The sequence below is a fragment of the Cibotium barometz genome, chromosome 20, assembly GCF_041138505.1.
Source record: "Cibotium barometz isolate CiBa-2024 chromosome 20, ASM4113850v1, whole genome shotgun sequence".
In the NCBI taxonomy this organism is placed as follows: Eukaryota; Viridiplantae; Streptophyta; class Polypodiopsida; order Cyatheales; family Cibotiaceae; genus Cibotium; species Cibotium barometz.
In genome coordinates this window covers 36,170,462-36,191,489 of record NC_141065.1, presented here as the reverse complement: position 1 = coordinate 36,191,489, position 21,028 = coordinate 36,170,462, and the positions used below count along the sequence as shown (strand labels likewise).

The 21,028-nt window shown below is 41.0% G+C and overlaps 1 long non-coding RNA gene across 4 annotated transcripts; it reads right to left on the bottom strand.

Moving 5' to 3' along the window:
* Positions 1-17,829: 17,829 nt before the first annotated feature.
* LOC147627830 (uncharacterized) lies at positions 17,830-20,972 on the bottom strand. 4 transcript variants are annotated; one of them, XR_015268339.1, is made up of 5 exons: positions 19,607-20,972; positions 19,416-19,509; positions 19,126-19,254; positions 18,272-19,034; positions 17,830-18,185 (listed from the first exon to the last, which is right to left on the bottom strand). It is a non-coding gene; the product is annotated as an uncharacterized LOC147627830 (long non-coding RNA). The 4 variants fall into 4 exon arrangements; XR_015268340.1 differs by having other exon boundaries at positions 18,272-18,369; positions 18,450-19,034; positions 19,416-19,702; XR_015268338.1 differs by having other exon boundaries at positions 18,272-18,774; positions 18,859-19,034; positions 19,416-19,702.
* Between the last annotated feature and the right edge of the window lie 56 nt (positions 20,973-21,028).

The window sequence follows — 21,028 nt, the reverse complement described above, 5'->3', positions numbered from 1 at the left end:
CCTCATCACACAGTAACGGTGTACAAGATGGACTAAGGTCCATGCATTGACATAACATAGACGAAGAGCAAGGGCCTCGATTTATCTTCATTATATTACTAATGTTATTGAAGGGCTTTCTTCTGGAAGGCATCACGGTTACAGAGCAGAAGCAGGGTAGAAATCAAAAAAATTAAGACATTATTATGGTCAAAGTTCTTAAATAAGCAATGCTATGTCTAGAATAAGAAACCAACACATTATGGGCTGAATGATTCGTACAGCATACCAAAAGAAGAAATCTATACTTCCAGAAAAAACAAGAACAAAAGAAGAAACATCGTGGAGACAAAAGTACATGCACTTGTCCAAGCTTTAAAGTATCTATAGACATGTGTCCGTTGCATGTGCATAGAATGTTCATAGAATCCAGAAGGTAGAATAGTTAGAAGGCAGTACAGTTAGCAGCAGTAAGAAATAACATGTGTCGTATGCACGTGGCGAAGCTTTAAAGTATCTATAGACATGTGTCCGTTGCATGTGCATAGAATCTAGAAGGCAGAACAGTTTAGAAGGCAGTACAGTTAGCACCAGTAAGAAATAGCATGTGTCATTTTGGATGCTTGCATATGCTATCATGGTTGCATGCATATGATGTAGCCTCACCACCATGATTTACTACGTATCCAGAAAGGTTTTTAATTGATTTTAAGGTGAAATAAAATAAATTAAAAAATTTACCACAGTTCAGGAGTCAACAAAATTACCACCGTTGATACGGCACATGTGTTTAGAAGAGCAGCCCATCGTCTTTGGCTGATGGTGGCATGATGAGATGGAACAACACAACTCTAGCGGTAGAAAGTTCATGACTACAGAAATTGCCACAGTTTAATTGATAGGAAAATTACCACAATTAAATAATAAAAAACACCACAACGAGTTACCACCATTCCACGACAGATGCGTTTAGAAGAGCAGTCTTTCGCCGCTGGGACAAGATGAGATGGAACAACAAAACTCCAGCAGTCACTAGCATTGGTCAAACAAAGGGAGGGTTTAGGACGAGGGATGATGGCACACGAACAGACGAGCGCTCTGCTCGAACTGGGAGGGATGACAAACGAGCAAACGGCCAGAGCAAGTTACCACCATTCCACGACAGATGCATTCAAAGGAGCCGTCTTTCGCTGCTAGCAAGATGAGATGGAACAACAAAACTGCAGTCACCAGCATTGGTCAAACAGAGGGAGGGTTAGGACGAGGCATGATGGCACACGAACAGACGAGCGAGGGATAGCAAACAAGTAGACGGCGAGCATGCCCAAAATATACAAGATGTGCTTTTTAGAGAGCATGGCACTCTTCTTTAACAAAAATAGAGTGTCAAATATTGGGACTAGGGTAAAGCCATAGGCTTTAATAAATTCCACATAAATAAATGTATCTTTCCTAAAGTTCAAAATGGAAAAATCATTTGCTAAGGTTACAAGCTACTATGCTTGCCAAAAATGAAATGTGATGAACCAAGACATTTCTTCCAAAGTAAACTCTTCAATTCCCATAGTCTTCATCACCTGAAAATATAAGTCTAATTAATTATTAAATTAATCCCACAAATATTAAACAGGCACAAATAATCACCAACTCATGACTACCAGGCGTAAGTACCCCAGGAATCACCCTGCCATACAAACCTAACTGAAATAATCATAGGTGGCCTCAAACATACGTCATATACTGCACGTATTAATATTTATAGTGGTATCACCCACGATATTAACCTAGCCGGCATGATGCAAGAGTAATCTAGGCATCCCCAAATTACTCAAGAGGGGATAAATAATATTTTTCTAGAGGACTTAAAATATATTCTCATGACACTTAGTGTCTCTTGATTGTGTGAAACATAGGCATGCCCCAAACCCTTTATAAAGACCCTATGTTAGTTACAAAATTTAAGGCTCCTCTGAAAAATCTCCTCTCAAATTATTCCCTTGCAATCTTCCTAAAAGTTTGTGCAATCCCTAGTTCACTTTTTTGTCGGATAAAGTTCACCATTCGGTATCCCTACTTCACCCTTACTCCTAATTCACTTCAAATCCGATGGTGTCGATTCAATGTCGATCGCGATGCCTCTTTCTAGCATAGATCCTTGCTGACACATGGTGTGTCACATAGTCCTGAGGATGACCCCCCACCACACACACGCACACACACACACACACACACACACACACACACAAATCCCCAACAAGCACCAGAAGTAACCAAGAACAAAAGACACTCAGGCCAAGATGGTTTGGCATTGAATTCTGCTGGCATTTTTGGGACCTAATGAAGTACGCCCTATCTACTATGGTCAACCTAGATTAGAAGAATGGAGGCCTTTCCAAAGAGGTTAATATGCACCCAAAATAAATTTTTGGACGCACGGCTAATTAATTTCTCAACACGGCTAATGCTACACGTGTCGCTTGCTTTTTTTTTGTAAGGCCACCTAACACATGTCGTGTGATTGCATGTGATGATTCACGTGCTCGCACGCTGTCGTGCCACAGCACGTCTATGGTGTGAAACCATGCATGTGAGGCTATTAAATGCAAATCCAGATGCATGGATTAAGTGCCTGTGTACATATGGGATGTATGGCGTGTGGAGGGTTTTGCTTTTAAGGGCGTCGCCAGGTGTTAAGGGTTGACGGTATTGAGCTTGTTACAAGCCTGTCTGGAGTAGGGTTCACTGGAGGTGAGATCAGCTGCTTGGTCGTCTGAATTTGTGGGCGTGTCTAAATACAATGGGCACTCGTGAGTCAGTATTCTGAGGCATGGGCAATTAGGAAGGTAATGGCCAAAAGATTTGGTGTGAAAGCATTGTGTAGCCAAATAATATATATATATATATATATATATATATATATAAGGTGGCCAACATATAAAGGGGCCACATGGCTGTTTGCGCGATAGCCAGCAAAGGGCCTCCAGAAGATTGGCGTGGGCGATGCTTCTGGGGAAACAGAGGACCCGAGGGGTAAAAAAAGAAAAGGAGGCGACTTGCTGGGGAGGTGGCCGGGGAGGTGCTGTAGTCGATTGCAGACTGTGGCTAGGCTAGAGAGCCACCTCTGGCAACCAAAAGGAAAAGGAAGCAAGCAAGGCGCCAGGTGGTCGCTGTGGTGACTGGCGACAGAGAGAAGAAAAGCCAGTGAGCAGGTGGGAAGGTGCAGCGGTGATAGATAGAGATGAAGAGTCGGGAAAAGCTGGTAGCAAAAAAGTGGAGGGCAAGAAGCCTTGACGCCAGAAAAGGCTAGTGGTGACGGAGACAAGCGGTGCCGACGTGTGGAGTAAGGCGCCTGTAAATAGAGAAGGAAGGCTGATTGTGGAAGAGAAGGAATAAGCACGCTGTTTTGCTGCAGGGAAGTTGGTAGCGAAGCAAGGGAGCTGGTAGCACGCAGTCACTGAAGTAAGCAAAGGGAGAGGGAGGTGGCGACTGGCACAGCTGCTGGCGACGATGAGAGGGCTGGGTATTTGTACAGAAGAGGAGCAGAGAGGTGAAGGCTACCCTTGGAGCAGCTGAAGCCGTGCGCAGCTGCAGGTATACACGGAGTGCCGGTTCGTTGAGAAGAGGACGACGGGGCTCTGAAGGCAGCTGGGGTGGGCGTAGAGAGCCAGCATCGAGGGGGGGGTTGATGAGCAGAGGGCGGAGGCGCTAGAGAGAGAGAGAGAGACTGGTGATCTCAGCGCTGGAAGCTTAAGCTTGTGGAGGTGGCAAACTCCTTGATGATTCTTGTTGCTGGAGTTGATGGCGACAGCCTTACAGTGCAGCTTTGTTGACAGTGTGGGCATGCTGCTGGTATGTCTGAGGTATTATCATTATATGATCGTGTTGTTGTAGAGATTTTGGTGTCTTATTGCTCATGAAGCTATGTGTAATGGGTGCTGACGGTGTTTGGGCCATGTTCTTGCTTTAATTGAAGACTTGATGATCATGATGGTTTGGTGTTTAGCCAAGAGAGATACCTTTTCCCCCTTGTACATGCGTCTCTGAGAGAGGAGGGAGGGGGTTTGGCGGGATTTATTTTCTCTGAATAATCAAATCAAGTGAATGCAAATCAACGTAACTCTCACAGCCAGACACCCAGTGTGTTCCCGGCTAGACCGCACACGTCACGATAGCTTTGGTGAACCCGATGTGAAACCGCTGGGGTGAGAGTACGTAGAGATGGCTAGCAAAATGGAGCATTTATATGCAGAGATGAAAGAGCTTGAAGAGCGGTTCAGGAAGATTGAAGAAGAAAAGCGAATTCAGGAAGCGGTGGAAATTGTGGTGCAATTGGTATATGACAGGGTCAATATATTTGATGGTTACGATCCAGAAAGCTATCTAAGGTGTTATGAGACAGAGATGAAGAATCAAGGGGTTCCTGAAAACATGATGATTGCATCTTTTGCATACCTTGTAAGTCCTGATTTAAAAGATGAAGTGCTGGAACTAGCAGAGTATCACTCCAAACGATGGAGTGATTTTGCAGATGCACTTGTTTATGCGAGTTCCAGGTATAATGTGAGCTGTGATAGTGTTCCAGCAACAATCCGAGCCAATTTAGAAGCGGTTGTCGATGCATGTCTTATGGAGGACAATCAACTGCTATTCAAGGCTGATACAGAGATTGTGGAGGCTGTTTATGCTAAATTGGGACTACAAAAAGCCATTAGTGAGCAACAAGGCCTTCACAGTGCCAAAAGCGATGCTTTGCTACAGCCTCATAAAGATGCAATGGGTGAACTCTGCAAGTATAATCTGTCTTCCTTGTTCGAGGGTGCAGACATACAGGGTCCTATGATCATACCAAATGATGTGTGTATGCCTATGCTTGAGGAGACACTTGATTCAGAGAGCTTTAGGACAGGTGCTCAAGACCCAATACACGAGGAAGAGGACATCACTAATAGTTTCCTCTTGGGCTGTGAAGCATGTAAGCTGTGTAAACTTGAGGATTCTCATGACGAAAGTGCTCATTTGAAGGGTATTCCTCAGGTGTCGTATCATATGTGTGAAGAACAGCAGGAATCAATGCTTCTTGCTGAAAGCATGATTGCAGAGTTTGAAGATCTAAGACAAGAAGAAGATGTTATCATTACTGCATTCTTATCTGGTTATGATGCTTATAAGCAGGATGATGTACATGAATATGCAGATGGGCCACAAGTATGTGTGATTGATTTAGAGGGGGTGAGTGATATGGGTGATTCCAACAGTGATGTTGTTTCTGAAGCTGGTTGCCAAGGTTCTTTGGATTTGGGTTATTCTGGAATGCTAACAGGGTGTTCCAACAATAAACAGGGTGATGCTATGTCATCAGTGTCAGGGTTACCTTGCAACCACATTTGTGAGCAACAATCTCGAGCTTGGAAGCCTGTTTATGATGATGATTTGGAGAGGGAAATTGAATCTGTCTTTTTGGATCATGCAGGGTTCAATGACATACAGATTCAAGGGTACTCGGGTGAGGGACCCATAATTCTAAGCCCATCTGCAGACAGGTATCAAGAAATACTGGGAGATAACATGCAGGATATGCAAAGTGTGGTCACAGAGCCTCAAGAGGCTGCATATGAGCAACCAAATGGATATAGTTATGGGGTTATGAATGTTCATGGTAATCAACATGTGGGATTGCAAGATGATAATGGCTTCAATGTGATTGATCCTGGATTGGATGCTATCTTAGATGATGCATTGGATGATTTCATGGTATATAATAGATCCCCATCAACTTTGGGCTCTTCTATGCTTGATGCTAGTCAACTGTTGGTTGCAAGTGAGGATGTGCATGTGTTATGTAAGCCAAATGATTGTGATGAGATTGATTCAGAGCTGGAGGCTATTCTCGATGATGCCTTGTTGGACTTTGTATGTGTTGATGCTTTTCCGTCTTTGGATGAGAAGAATGAATGTTTGTCAGTGGGTGAGCTGGATCCGGGCACGGTAGATTTGGATGGGATGTTACCAAGTGTGTGTTTCATGCTGTTAATGCAGTTGTTACTTGGTGTGGCCATACAATATGTGGTGCAAAGGCTTCAAACATGGCCTGAGGAAAATTTTGAAGCAAATCATTTTGAAGAGCATCCCACTTTGAATGATGAGGGTAATTATGCATATGCAGAGAATCTAAGTGAGGATAGGGCTTCATATGAGCAAAGGATATGGCACATATGCCAAAAGCGATTGGTATTTGATCCAGGTGGGAAAGCAGAACCATTCAGATGTGATTGCTAAGATATAAATATCTTGCAGGCTAAGGGGGTAGGCTAAGATGTCATGCTATGTTTCAACAAAGGATAACCCCTTGTGAGTGGCACTATGTATATTCTTCTACTGTTTCATGTTTACTAGGGTGATACCAACTGGGTCGGGTTTGACAGGGTTTAAGACGCCTAGTTGGATGCTTGTACATATACCAATGTTGGTGTGCAAATAATGAATGGACACTGAATTTCAGGACCTGTGTGGCACATACCAGAGGATGTGCAGGTTTAGAGGGGGTGGATGTCGTGCCACAGCACGTCTATGGTGTGAAACCATGCATGTGAGGCTATTAAATGCAAATCCAGATGCATGGATTAAGTGCCTGTGTACATATGGGATGTATGGCGTGTGGAGGGTTTTGCTTTTAAGGGCGTCGCCAGGTGTTAAGGGTTGACGGTATTGAGCTTGTTACAAGCCTGTCTGGAGTAGGGTTCACTGGAGGTGAGATCAGCTGCTTGGTCGTCTGAATTTGTGGGCGTGTCTAAATACAATGGGCACTCGTGAGTCAGTATTCTGAGGCATGGGCAATTAGGAAGGTAATGGCCAAAAGATTTGGTGTGAAAGCATTGTGTAGCCAAATAATATATATATATATATATATATATATAAGGTGGCCAACATATAAAGGGGCCACATGGCTGTTTGCGCGATAGCCAGCAAAGGGCCTCCAGAAGATTGGCGTGGGCGATGCTTCTGGGGAAACAGAGGACCCGAGGGGTAAAAAAAGAAAAGGAGGCGACTTGCTGGGGAGGTGGCCGGGGAGGTGCTGTAGTCGATTGCAGACTGTGGCTAGGCTAGAGAGCCACCTCTGGCAACCAAAAGGAAAAGGAAGCAAGCAAGGCGCCAGGTGGTCGCTGTGGTGACTGGCGACAGAGAGAAGAAAAGCCGGTGAGCAGGTGGGAAGGTGCAGCGGTGATAGATAGAGATGAAGAGTCGGGAAAAGCTGGTAGCAAAAAAGTGGAGGGCAAGAAGCCTTGACGCCAGAAAAGGCTAGTGGTGACGGAGACAAGCGGTGCCGACGTGTGGAGTAAGGCGCTTGTAAATAGAGAAGGAAGGCTAATTGTGGAAGAGAAGGAATAAGCACGCTGTTTTGCTGCAGGGAAGTTGGTAGCGAAGCAAGGGAGCTGGTAGCACGCAGTCACTGAAGTAAGCAAAGGGAGAGGGAGGTGGCGACTGGCACAGCTGCTAGCGACGATGAGAGGGCTGGGTATTTGTACAGAAGAGGAGCAGAGAGGTGAAGGCTACCCTTGGAGCAGCTGAAGCCGTGCGCAGCTGCAGGTATACACGGAGTGCCGGTTCGTTGAGAAGAGGACGACGGGGCTCTGAAGGCAGCTGGGGTGGGCGTAGAGAGCCAGCATCGAGGGGGGGGTTGATGAGCAGAGGGCGGAGGCGCTAGAGAGAGAGAGAGAGACTGGTGATCTCAGCGCTGGAAGCTTAAGCTTGTGGAGGTGGCAAACTCCTTGATGATTCTTGTTGCTGGAGTTGATGGCGACAGCCTTACAGTGCAGCTTTGTTGACAGTGTGGGCATGCTGCTGGTATGTCTGAGGTATTATCATTATATGATCGTGTTGTTGTAGAGATTTTGGTGTCTTATTGCTCATGAAGCTATGTGTAATGGGTGCTGACGGTGTTTGGGCCATGTTCTTGCTTTAATTGAAGACTTGATGATCATGATGGTTTGGTGTTTAGCCAAGAGAGATACCTTTTCCCCCTTGTACATGCGTCTCTGAGAGAGGAGGGAGGGGGTTTGGCGGGATTTATTTTCTCTGAATAATCAAATCAAGTGAATGCAAATCAACGTAACTCTCACAGCCAGACACCCAGTGTGTTCCCGGCTAGACCGCACACGTCACGACAACGCGTCAACACATGCAGAGTTAAGTTGTCTTTGTCTTCTGTGTGTGGCGTTGTCTTTTTGGCATGGAGTGCACTCGTCTCGGTCGCCATGCTCGTCTCTTCGTTTGCCATGTTTGTTGTCTGCTCGTTTGCTATCCCTCGCTCGTCTATTCGTGTGCCATCATGCCTCGTCCTAAACGCTCCCTCTATTCGACCAATGCTGGTGACTGCTGGAGTTTTGTTGTTCCATCTCATCTTGCCAGCACAGCGAAAGATGACTCCTCTAAATGTCGTGGAATGGTGGTAACTTGCTCTGGCCGTGCGCTCGTCTCGTTTGCAGCTATGGCCTAATTTTGGTGAAAAAGAAAGCTAATAAAGAAATACTCTTGTGTGGGGAGAGGCCACGCACAAGAGGGGGGAAGATTGCACCCAATATGGTCTATTGAGCTAAGTATTTTTAATTTTGTTAAGTGTTTTAAATTTCAATTGATTTGATTTAGTTGAAGCTTACAAAGCAATGGTTTTTATGGTTGAATTAATTCTTATAAATTCTCTACTCTTCCACAATCAATTCCTAGAATAAGATTCCGATTGCAGTGGTATCAGAGCTTGGGCTAGGAGATTTGTGGAGAAGGTAGGAAAGGGCTTCAACTTTTCAAAAATCAAGAAAGTGCAAGAATTTATCCAGTGGACAGAAGGGTGTTTTGTAGGTCTTTACCCAAAGGTCAAAGATTCAAAACTAGATCTACTCTCAAACCCACTCACCACCTTGCAAAACCATCCCTCTCTATCAAAAAGTGGTTTTTCCAAATACTCAGTGAAATCAAAACCTGACCGTATGGATGAAATCTTCATAGCCAAAAACCTCACGGGAGTCTCTCAGAAATCAGAAAGCTTCAAGCATGAGTAAATCCATAATGGACGGAGGAGGTAAATCAGTGTAAAAGCCATCAAAAAAATCATCAAAAGAAAACCCAAGGAGAAGCGCACGGCGGCAGCCTGCCGGCACAAAACGGCGCTTGGGAGTTGATTTTAAAAAAAATCCAAGTGCTTAAACCCACAAGCCTAATCAAGCTTAATCACTTCTTAATCTACTCTTACTTTTCTCAATCCCTATGCAAGTCACATCACTTTTTTTAGCCTTTACTTTTCCTATTATCAAATTTGAAGAGAAATTCAAAGGTTTCCAATTCTGAAAATTTCTGGGTGCAGAAAAGTGATTTACAGGTTTTAAAAGGCTTGCAAATTGCCTAGAAAAGGCCAGAAAATTCCGAAATCGCTTCTGAAAAATTCTGAAAAATTTCAGAAAATATTACAGAGATTGGGCAAGGTTTACAGGACTGTTTCAGTAGGTTTCAAAGTGCAGAAAAATTATTTCATCAACAATTCGACTAGCCCAAGTCTCTTGAATCACGTGGAATCGTTCGGGATTTGTTTGAGGCGACGAGAATTCAATTCAGCCATTGAACAGCGTCTTTGTTCAGCTTTAACCAAGATCAAATTGCGGGAGAAAAACAAGATAAGTACTTATTTTTGCTTTATTTATTTACATCAAATAAAGTAAAATTTTAGTTATCTACATCATTTGCACAAGCACTATGGCAGATTTGCCTATCTCGCCATCAATTCAAGAGCAACTCCTTTCTTTACAACATCAAATTGTAGAAGAAAGAGAGAAGCGTATTGAATTAGAAAGACAGCTCACGAGTCGTAGACGCAAGCGTGACTCTTCGCTATCTTTTGATGACGAAGATGACACTATTCAAAGGGCTGTAAATGCTACATTGCAAGCACAAAGGTCACAAAAAGAATCCAAGATTAGTCGGAAAGCTTTCACATTTCAAAATTATGATGGAAAGAAGGATGCTAGGGTCATTTTAGCTTGGCTTGGTCAACTAGATGACTATTTTTCTGGAGAAAAAATTTCAGAAAGTGATAAGATTAAATGTGCAGTCAATCATTTGGTAGACAGTGCAGCTTTATGGTGGAGTGTAATAAAGCAAGGTCGTGACAAGCCAGAATCTTGAAAAAGATTTCAACGGCTGGTTAAAAAGCACTTTTTACCCTCACAATTCAAGTCCAAAGTTAGGCACCAATGGGACACTTTGCATCAATTGGAAAAGGAAACTATGTCACAATATGTAGAAAAGTTCTGGAATACTTTATTACAGGTGCAGGTTGTGGATAGAGTCAGCGAGAAGGATCAAAAGAGGAAGTTCATATCGGGCCTTAGATCTACCATTAGGGCCGATGTGAATATGTTTCGACCTCCTTCACTATCTTCTGCAATATCTTTGGCAAACTAATTCAGAACGTAAAAATGGTTTTCCTAAAGAGATTAAAGCACATGAGGGTACTTCTTCTAAACCATTTACTAAATCTTTTTATGCTTCAAAGAAGATGTATAAACCAGGTTATGATGACAAAGGCAAGGACGAGGCTAAAGGCAACATGAGTACCAATAAGAAAGTCAATGGTGGCAAACCGAAGACATCTACTATCAAATGTTTCAAGTGCCACAAAGAAGGACACATAGCACCGAATTGCCCGGAGCATACCAAGAATTCGACACCAGCAGCAGCAGCAGCTCGAGTCAATATGATTGAAGAAGACGACAATGAAGAAGAATCATTCAAGCAAGAGGGTAATTCCGATCCAGATTACTCAGAACAAGAAGGTAAACCTCATGTTCATTCTTTGCTTAAAATAAAAGGAACGATAAATGGACATGAAGTTCTTATTTTGCATGATGATGGTAGTACACATGATTTCATTTCTGAAAAGGCACTTAGAGCATTAAATCTTCATTCTTCACCTATGCACTATAAAGTCAAAGCAGCATTTACTGGAACAAAGTATAATTGCATGCAAGAGGTGAAAAGTTTGGATTTATGCATCAAACCTTTAACAGAAAAAAGGGATCTCTTAGTTGCACCTTTACAAGGGGTAGATATAATTTTGGGTATGCCTTGGAGACACAAATACAATCCTATTATAGACTACGACACTCATAGCATTTCTCTAAGGAAGGACAATGAAAATATTATCCTCCAGTGTCAAGTCAAAGGAGAAATGAGTCCTTTGTTGAGTCACACTCAAGCAAAGAGAGCTCTAAGAAAAAGAGACAAGACTTATATGGTATGGGTTAACCAGCTTGATGCTGAGTCTGACACATCCAAAAGTTCAAAGTTTGATCTTTTTATCTCCAAATTTAGTGATTGTTTCATGGAAGATCTACCTCCAGGATTACCTAAGTCTAGGCCTGAGGATCATAGTATTGACTTATTGCCTGGAAATTCCCCCCCTTGTAAAGCTCCCTATAGAGTCAACAGAGCAAAAAGAAATCCAAAGCCAAATAGAAGACTTGCTAGAGAGAGGCCTTATTCGACCTAGTAGTTCACCTTTTGGAGCTCCAGTACTTCTTGTTAAGAAGAAGAACGGAACTTACCGAATGTGTGTAGACTATCGTGCATTGAATAAGATTACTGTCAAGAACAAATATCCTATTCCTAGGGTGGATGATCTTCTTGACAAGCTTAGAGGATCAAAGGTCTTTAGCAAGATTGACCTAAAGTCTGGGTATCATCAAGTTCGTATGACTCAATCTGACATTTTCAAGACAGCTTTCAGAACCCAAACTGGTCATTATGAGTTTTTGGTTATGCCATTTGGTTTGACCAATGCTCCAGCTACTTTCAGCTGTATGATGAATCGCATATTCCTTAAGTTTCAAAGTTTTGTTATAGTGTTCGTTGATGACATTCTTGTTTTCAGCAAGGATCGATAAGAGCATGAACAACCCTTGGAACAAGTGTTCAACCTTTTGAGAGAAAATGAATTATATTTCAATCCTGAAAAGAGTTCTTTCAAGAAGAGATTGAATACTTAGGCCATATAGTGTCAGCTGAAGGGATTCGTGTAGATCCTAAGAAAATTGAGTGTATTGCTTCTTGGCCTACGCCTAGAAACATACATGATCTTAGATCTTTTCTTGGCCTATGTAGTTATTATAGGAAGTTCGTCAAGAATTTTGCTTGTATTGCTCATCCTTTGACTGAACTCCTTAAGAAAGCTACAAATTTCAATTGGACTGAAAAGCAAGATAAATCTTTTGCAACACTCAAGAATGCTTTAACACAAGCACCAATTCTTACACTACCTGATTTTCAAAGACCATTCTTTATAGTAGTGACTAATGCTAGTGGCAAAGGATTTGGAGCTGTTCTTATGCAAGACAACCATCCTATTGCTTATCAAAGTAGAAAGCTTAAGCCTGTAGAGCAAAATTATAGCACATATGATAAGGAATTAGCAGCAGTAGTGCATGCTTTGAAAATCTGGAAGCATTACCTAATGGGTTCTGAATTTCTCATCAAGACAGACCAACAAAGCATTAGGCATTTGCTTACGCAACCTCTTATTTCAGATAGGCATATCAAATGGGCAGCTTTCATTCAAAGTTTCCAACCTATGATTCAATATCAACGTGAAAAAGAAAATGTTGTTGCCGATGCTTTGAGTCGAAGACCAAATATCAAGAACATTTCCATTATTGAAAGTGAACCATTTGTACTTATGAAAGAAACTTATGAAGTTGATCCAGATTTTTCTCAAATATGGATCAAATTGCGTGAAAACAATTGGACACCTCAAGGAAGTTATTCTCATAATGATGGCTATCTTTTCTTTGAGAAAAGATTGTGTGTTACTCAACCTTATAGACAACTTGTCTTGGAAGAGATGCACCAACCACCATTTGTGGGACATAGAGGAGTTTCCGCAACACTTCAAGTAGTTTCTCGAGAATTCTATTGGCCTCATTTGAAGAATGATGTAGCTAAATTTGTAGCTGAATGTAACATTTGCCAAACAATTAAAAGCTACAAAGGCAAAGCTTTAGGATTGCTTATGCCTCTACCTATTCCTGATAGACCATGGGAACAAGTGTCTATGGACTTCATTACTGGCTTTCCTACTACTTCCAGTCACCATGACATGATTTGGACAATAGTGGACAGATTTAGTAAGCAAGCCTATTTCATTCCATGTAAAAAGACACTAACTTCTCAGCAAGCCACGAACATATTTGTTAAGCAAATTTTTGTTCATCATGGACTACCCAAAGTGATAGCTTCTGATAGAGATTCTAAATTTTGTAGTCACTTTTGGGTTGCTCTTTTCTCAAACTTAGGCACTAAGTTAGATTTTTCCACAGCTTTCCATCCGGAATCGAATGGACAAACCGCAGTTACAAATAGCACTATCTTAGATATGCTTAGAGCCTATGTTTCCCAGCAACCTAGTGCATGGGATAAGTACATACACCTACTCCAATTTGCTTATAATAATACTTCTCATACTGCTACTGGTCGAGCACCATTTGAGATAATCTATGGTAGAGCTTTGCCTATTCCGGCTACTAGACTCTCTCATAAGATTGAAGCCGCCGACCAATACGTTAGAGACTTTGATCGCATTTTATCTGAAGTGCGTGATTGTATTGCAAAAGCTCAAGAGAAGTATACATCTCAAGCAAATAGGAAGCGTAAAGATTTTTCATTTCAAGAAGGTGATTATGTACTTTTGAGAATTGAAAAACGTCGATTAAAGAGTGTGGAAAAATTCCCTGCAGTGAAGCTAGCACCTAGAGATTATGGCCCATTTAAAATCCTTCAAAAGATTAATGATGTGGTCTATAGACTAGAGCTTCCATCTAATTGGAATATCCACAATTCTTTTCATATCCATCTCTTGAAACCTTTTCGAGGAACACTTCCTACTCATCCAACATATGAGGAACCACCTCTTATTGAAGGAGAGGAAGAAGTACTAGTTCCTGATGCTATCATTGACCAAGAAATAACAACAACAAGAACAGGTAATCAATACTTCAAGTATCTTTTGACTTTCAAGAATCATCCTCAAGAAGATGCTAAATGGATGCCTGAGAAATTTTTCCGAGTTTACCTTGAAATTCTTCATTCTTTTCAAATCCAGCAAATCCGTAATTGAGGACAATTGCAAACTCAAGCAAGAGGGATGTCATGAGAATATATTTTAAGTCCTCTAGAAAAATATTATTTATCGCCTCTTGAGTAATTTGGGGACGCCTAGATTACTCTTGCATCATGCCGGCTAGGTTAATATCGTGGGTGATACCACTATAAATATTAATACGTGCGGTATATGACGTATGTTTGAGGCCATCTATGATTATTTCAGTTAGGTTTGTATGGCAGGGTGATTCCTGGGGTACTTACGCGTGGTAGTCATGAGTTGGTGATGATTTGTGCCTGTTTAATATTTGTGGGATTAATTTAATAATTAATTGGGCTTATATTTTCAGGTGATGAAGACTATGGAAAATGAAGAGTTTACTTTGGAAGAAATGTCTTGGTTCATCACATTTCATTTTTGGCAAGCATAGTAGCTTGTAACCTTAGCAAATGATTTTTTCATTTTGAACTTTAGGAAAGATACATTTATTTATGTGGAATTTATTAAAGCCTATGGCTTTACTCTAGTCCCAATATTTGACACTCTATTTTTGTTAAAGAAGAGTGCCATGCTCTCTAAAAAGCACATCTTGTATATTTTGGGGGCTATGGCCTAATTTTGGTGAAAAAGAAAGCTAATAAAGAAATACTCTTGTGTGGGGAGAGGCCACGCACAAGAGGGGGGAAGATTGCACCCAATATGGTCTATTGAGCTAAGTATTTTTAATTTTGTTAAGTGTTTTAAATTTCAATTGATTTGATTTAGTTGAAGCTTACAAAGCAATGGTTTTTATGGTTGAATGAATTCTTATGAATTCTCTACTCTTCCACAATCAATTCCTAGAATAAGATTCCGGTTGCACTAATGTTTGCACTCGGTCCCATGATAAGTATTATAGTAAACTTAGGGTAAACCATGTGACTAAACTACGGGTAATGAACTAGGAGATAAAGTGAAATTAGGATAAACTAGGTAAACTAAGAGTGAACTAAGTGATTTCTGGCAATAATTGCATATTAAGAAAACTAAGGGTGATCTAAGAGTGAACTAGGAGTTACCTGGCTTTAAAGTAAACTAGGGGTAAACACTTAGTAATCTGGGATTCCATACTCCATATTCCCGTACTCCTATTAGGTTCCTTATTTAGCATGGTTTGAATATATGTGCCCTTTCTTTTTGTTGCACAAGTATCATTTAATTCAAAAACCTTGCAAATGTAGGTTCCAAAAGAGTTGCAAGATCATCTCTACTCTTAAATGATGAGGCTTATGTACAGTGTCACTGAATTTGATTTTGAGCAAAACTATCAAGGGCTTCTGCAATACTACGCTGCGTCGTATGGGAATGTGCAAAGATATGTGACAAATCGGTGGTGTGGGCATGATTGTTCTTGGTGCAAGAGATGGCCCAAGTACGGGCATCTACTCAGTTATGGAAATGTGGACACAACAAACTTGCTTGAGAGATTATGGCAATATGTAAAGTACACTCTATTGGATGCACAAATCAATAGGTCTATCCTAGATCTTCTACATGCTATTGTGGGTGATTCTACTAGTGACACTCACATGGGTGGAACTTTGTTGAAGTTTTTTAAGCAAAAACAAGAAATACGTAACTAAATTTTCCAATGTGTCAATTGTTTTGGATTGATTGCTTCTTATAACACGTGGGTTAATGTTCTAGTTGACTCGGGGTGCGTTAATATCCATGGATCGTCAAAGAACCACACCGCAAGACTACAAGAAGGCGAGAACATATGACAACGATATGAGAATGATCCATCTTCTTTGCAGATTATAAATGCCATGAGATTATTGTTCAAGATCCAAAGTGTTTCTACTCCAAGTCATTGGTATTATGTGAGCATGCAATGCAATTATTGTGATTGCCCAGATTTGACAAGTGCTTGCAAACACCTCTATACGCTACGTCTAAACATAGAGAAGCACTTTCCACACTTGCTTCCCATTCTTCCAATTGTGGATAATGCACATGGCAAGGACATACATGACACAAATGCAGATCATGTACAAGATGGAAAGTGCTATGGAGAACAATGTGGCAACCTCAAGGTGCAGCAGTGTGGATAATAGTAAAGTCATGGTTTGTGTCCAACGAAGTGAGAGACATCCTTTTCAAGATTAAAGGAGAACTAGAGCACACTGATTCTTCTCAAAAAATTACCTTCATGCATCAACTCATCACTTGCAACAAGGAAATTCTGATGAGAACTCTTGCACCCAAAGTGAAAGAAATGCCTATGAGAGGAAGCATTCACCAAATACAAGCAAATGTGACTCAAACAAGGCTTGGACATGGAAAGAAGCTAAAGTTGTGTGCTACATCGGAAGAGCAAATTGTGATAGGGTCTTCCCAGCCCATGAAGAGTGCTTTTATAAAACTAGTGTATTACGAAGGAAGCATCAACATGGCCGAGATTGCGTCAGATTTCAAGAGAAACCACGGATTTGGTGTCCACATTGTTGTACCAAAACTTTTATGGTAGACCCTAGAGTTACCATCACATGCACCACATGCCATGCACTATTGCCCCTAGCAGCAAGGCATGCTCCAATTGGTGTAGAGTGATTTCTACTTAATAAGCATATGAAAATATGTGATATCGCAACTAAAACATCATGCAAAATTTCAACATGCAAGTACGGGGAATCCCCAAATGATGAGAGGTGCTTCACATTAGTTCAAGAAGATGGTAGAGTCCTTTGTAATGTTTTGCATCCGAATGGAGGCTTGTACTCTTGTAATGGTTTTTTTGCAATGCCACTGTTAATGTACGAATTAATTGTCACTCTCTCTCTCTCTCTCTCTCTCTCTCTCTCTCTCTCTCTCTCCCTCCCTCCCTCCAAACCTTGAGCTGTATTGATTGTCATTCATACTCTCTGTCCCCCCCCGTGAAGCCTACTTCTCTAGCAGTGTATATTCCCAGGCTTACTCTAGTTCACTCTTAGTTCACTTCTAGTTTACCCTTAGTTCACCCTTAGTTCACTTCTAGGTCTATCTACCGCACTTTCAACCCTTCAAGCCTACCTTCCAGTTAGTGTATATTCCCAGGCTTATCTTAGTTCACCCTAGTTCACGTCTAGTTTACTCTTATTTCACCCTTAGTTCACTTCTTGGTTTATCTACCCCACCACTATCCCCCCTTTAATCCTACCTCTCGGTCAGTGTATATTCCTAAGCTTATCTTAGTTCGCCCTTCGTTCACGTCTAGTTTACCCTTTCACCCTTAGTTTACTTCTGGGTTTATCTACCCCACTATCCCCCCTTCAAGCCTGCATTTCGATCACTGTATATTCCCAGGCTTATCTTGGTTCACCCTTAGTTCACGTCTAGTTTACCCTTAGTTCACTTCTGGGTTTATCTTGGTTCACCTTTAGTTCACGTCTAGTTTACCCTTAGTTCACTTCTGGGTTTATCTACCCCACCACTATCCCCCCTTTAATCCTACCTTTCGGTCAGTGTATATTCCCAGGCTTATCTTAGCACCCTTAGTTCACTTATGGGTTTATCTCTCCCTCAATGCCATCCCCCTCACCAAGCTTACCCTAGTTCACCCTTAGTTCACTTCACCCTTAGATCACTTATGGGTTTATCAAAACACATCCAAAATGTTCACTGCACATAGGAAAGGGTGGAGTTGCATCCATTCATCCAAAATGTTCATCAATACATAGGAAAGGGTGGAGTTGCATCCATTCATCCATTCATCCAAAATGTTCACTACATAGGAAAGGGTGGATTTGCATCCATTCATCCAAAATGTTCAATACATAGAAAAGGGTGGATTTGCCTCCATTCATCCAAAATGTTTAATACATAGAAAAGGGTGGAGTTACATCCATTCCTCCAAAAATGTTCACTACATAGAAAAGGGTGGATTTGCCTCCATTAATCCAAAATGTTCAATACATAGAAAAGAATGGAGTTGCATCCCAAATGTGAGCTTCACTTGTTTTCCACCTTCCAAAGCACTCCTAGTCCAAACGACAAGTCCTTCCTTCAATCCCAACACATTCTCGTGCTTGAACCATGTCTTTGTTAGCTATACACAATAAAGGAGAACTTAATGTGAGATAAAAGAAGTAGATCTTTCATTTCGGAATAAAAGGAGTATATCTTTCAACTCACCCAACTCTTAGATCTCTTCCCATAAGCACCATCAATGAGATACTTTATGTATGCCATGACGTAGAGCCACAATCGACAGCATTCGGTTGACATGGAACCTAGAGAATCAACATTATCTTCAAAATGAACATGTGAGCTTGCAAGACACCTAGCAATATTGAATCTTCCTTTGATATACCTCTGGGATCTCCTGTGGATCTAATGTCTTTCTTGGCCTCTCCACCATAAAGTTTTTAGATGGGTGTTTGAGCAATTTTGAGATATGAATTGAAGTGCCCTAAAGTAAAAGTGGCGTAAAACATTAGAGAAACGTACTTTGTATTTTGCATATACAAAGTCTCAAGCACAAGTACTTGTCTTATTGGAAAACAATAGGAAGGTGATGTTGAGGGTTGGATCCAGGCAATGAATTGAAGTACATAACGCCATGATCTTCCCATGATAAACGTACAAATTTTTTCATGTGGTGGTTATTGTACATCACAAAAAGAACCTAGTGGTCCCTTCAAAAGAGAACCAAAACCATGCATAAGAAATAACCAAAACATAAAATACTCATAGTAGAAACAAGAATCATATAACCATACCTATCAACTATCGGTAAGAAGAGAAACAATTTTGTAGACATATCTATACCGCCAAAAAAGTTTTTGACTCCAATGCTATCCTCGTGGAGACATGATGGCATCAATAATCATACCACAAACTATCAAGGAACCAGACCCTATCAAGCACCTCTTTCTGCAATGTGTTTTCAAGCCACCTACAAGGCTCAAAACAACCAATGGTTATGTAGAGTCTAAAGAACATCCCTAATCTATTAAGCACATAGAATGATGTGAAAATAAACTCACAGCATGAATAAATTCATGGTCCTTGTCGAGGCCTTTCCATTCATGATTGCATCAAGCACGATCACATCAACCTCAAAAACCAAATTAGATCTTTGAGATCTAAAGTGTATAGATAATCCACTTTTAAATCTACAACAAGAGAGAAGTTGAATACATCATTACAATGTAAACAATCACAAGTAGTAATAGCTTAAAATTAGATGAGATAGAAACTAAGTTGCTAACACTAATCTTTCTCATATAACCCCAACATCATTTTCAATATTTAGAAGGTTCCAAGTGAATCCCACCGTTAGAGATTATCAATGTGAGTGGTATGGTAACACTCAAGGAAGGAGAGTCCGTAATCGTCACATGAGGTTGAGAGCCAATAGCCCATCGTATCTAAAGATAAAAAGAACAAAGATGCCAGTAAGATACACCCAATATAAAAAAAGGTATAAGTCTCATCAAAGTTTTAAAAAACAAATTAACACCAAACCTTAGTTATTTTGCGCATTTGAGTTGAGAGAGTTGCCTCTTCCTTTCTTGATTCTAGAGCGGTTTTGATGGTAGTTTTTCCTCAGCATACCTTATTCATTTTTCTTTCTTTGTGGGAAAGAACCATGTTCATCTCTTGTACGACGGTTCTTCTACAACATTAGAGAGGTCAACTATTTGAAGAATTTCATGACCAAGAAAGATTATGTTTGAGAAGAAGGCTATAGCATTTACATATCGGAGTGTAGGATTGATTATCTACATTATCTTTACTATATTCCATCACTTCGACTTCTTGTGATTGCTCCCTTTTTATGGTACAGCGCTTCTAAACAAAGAGAACATTATGGGGGGGAAAAGTAACTCAGACATGAAAGAGATAAGATAAAATGAAGTTTGTGGAGTTTCACTTACATGTGCATTTCGTAGCCTTCATCAATCCTTCTTTGAATGTCTCGCATCATGCGCTCTTCTTTTGTGTCCATATATGCATCCAAAGCTCTCATTAGTTCCCTTTCAAGAAACACATCACAAGGCCCCTTTGCTTGCTTTTTGACATCGGTCATAGCATCCCACGCCTTGCATTTCGCTTTCTTTTGCTCTCTTTCGAAATTCTTATTGTTTCTCTCAAACTTATACTCCACATTTGTGAAGCAAGCTCGAGTTTACTTCTCGTACCTTGATGATCTTGAAGCACCATGCACGAGCAAACCCGAGGGGCAACCCACAATGTGATAGACCTCATTAAGGTGGTCCATCATGTCTGTCCTCCTCTCGTAGCAAATGTTTTTTGCACGGCAGTCACTAGCTAAACATCGCCTAGTTACTCTACCGTCGGTAAGCCTGACATCTTCATACGGAGTCACATCGGCCATAGGTGCACCCCGAGTGAACTAAAGCTAGAAAAAATCAAGAAGTTTGATGAATGGAATCCGATGCGATATCGGCCACGTTGATTAAGTATGTAATCCTTTAATTCCTTTAGTCAAGCCTTGATATAGGATATCCATGTAATAAACATTTTCCATTACCATGTTTTTGTAATATACAAGAGGACATACATTTTCCATTTTCCATTACCAAATCATTGTAATGAAAAAGAGACATTACGAAATCATTATACAAGAGGACAGACATCATTGGTTTGGTAATGGAAACACTGTATAATGAAAACATTGTATAATGGAAATATGGAAAACATTGTATAATGGAACCAGCTTACAGAGCACTTACCGAACTTTGCTCCAGAGTAGTGTCACCTCCGTGCCGCCTATGCGCTGCGCGCTCTGCCAACGAACTCCACCTCCGTGTTGCCTATGTTGCTTGCTCTACTCTGCTCTCCGTGTTGCCTATATGTTGCTTGCTCTACTCTGCTCTCCGTGTTGCCTATATGTTGCAGGGATGCAACTGGTTCGCAAGGATG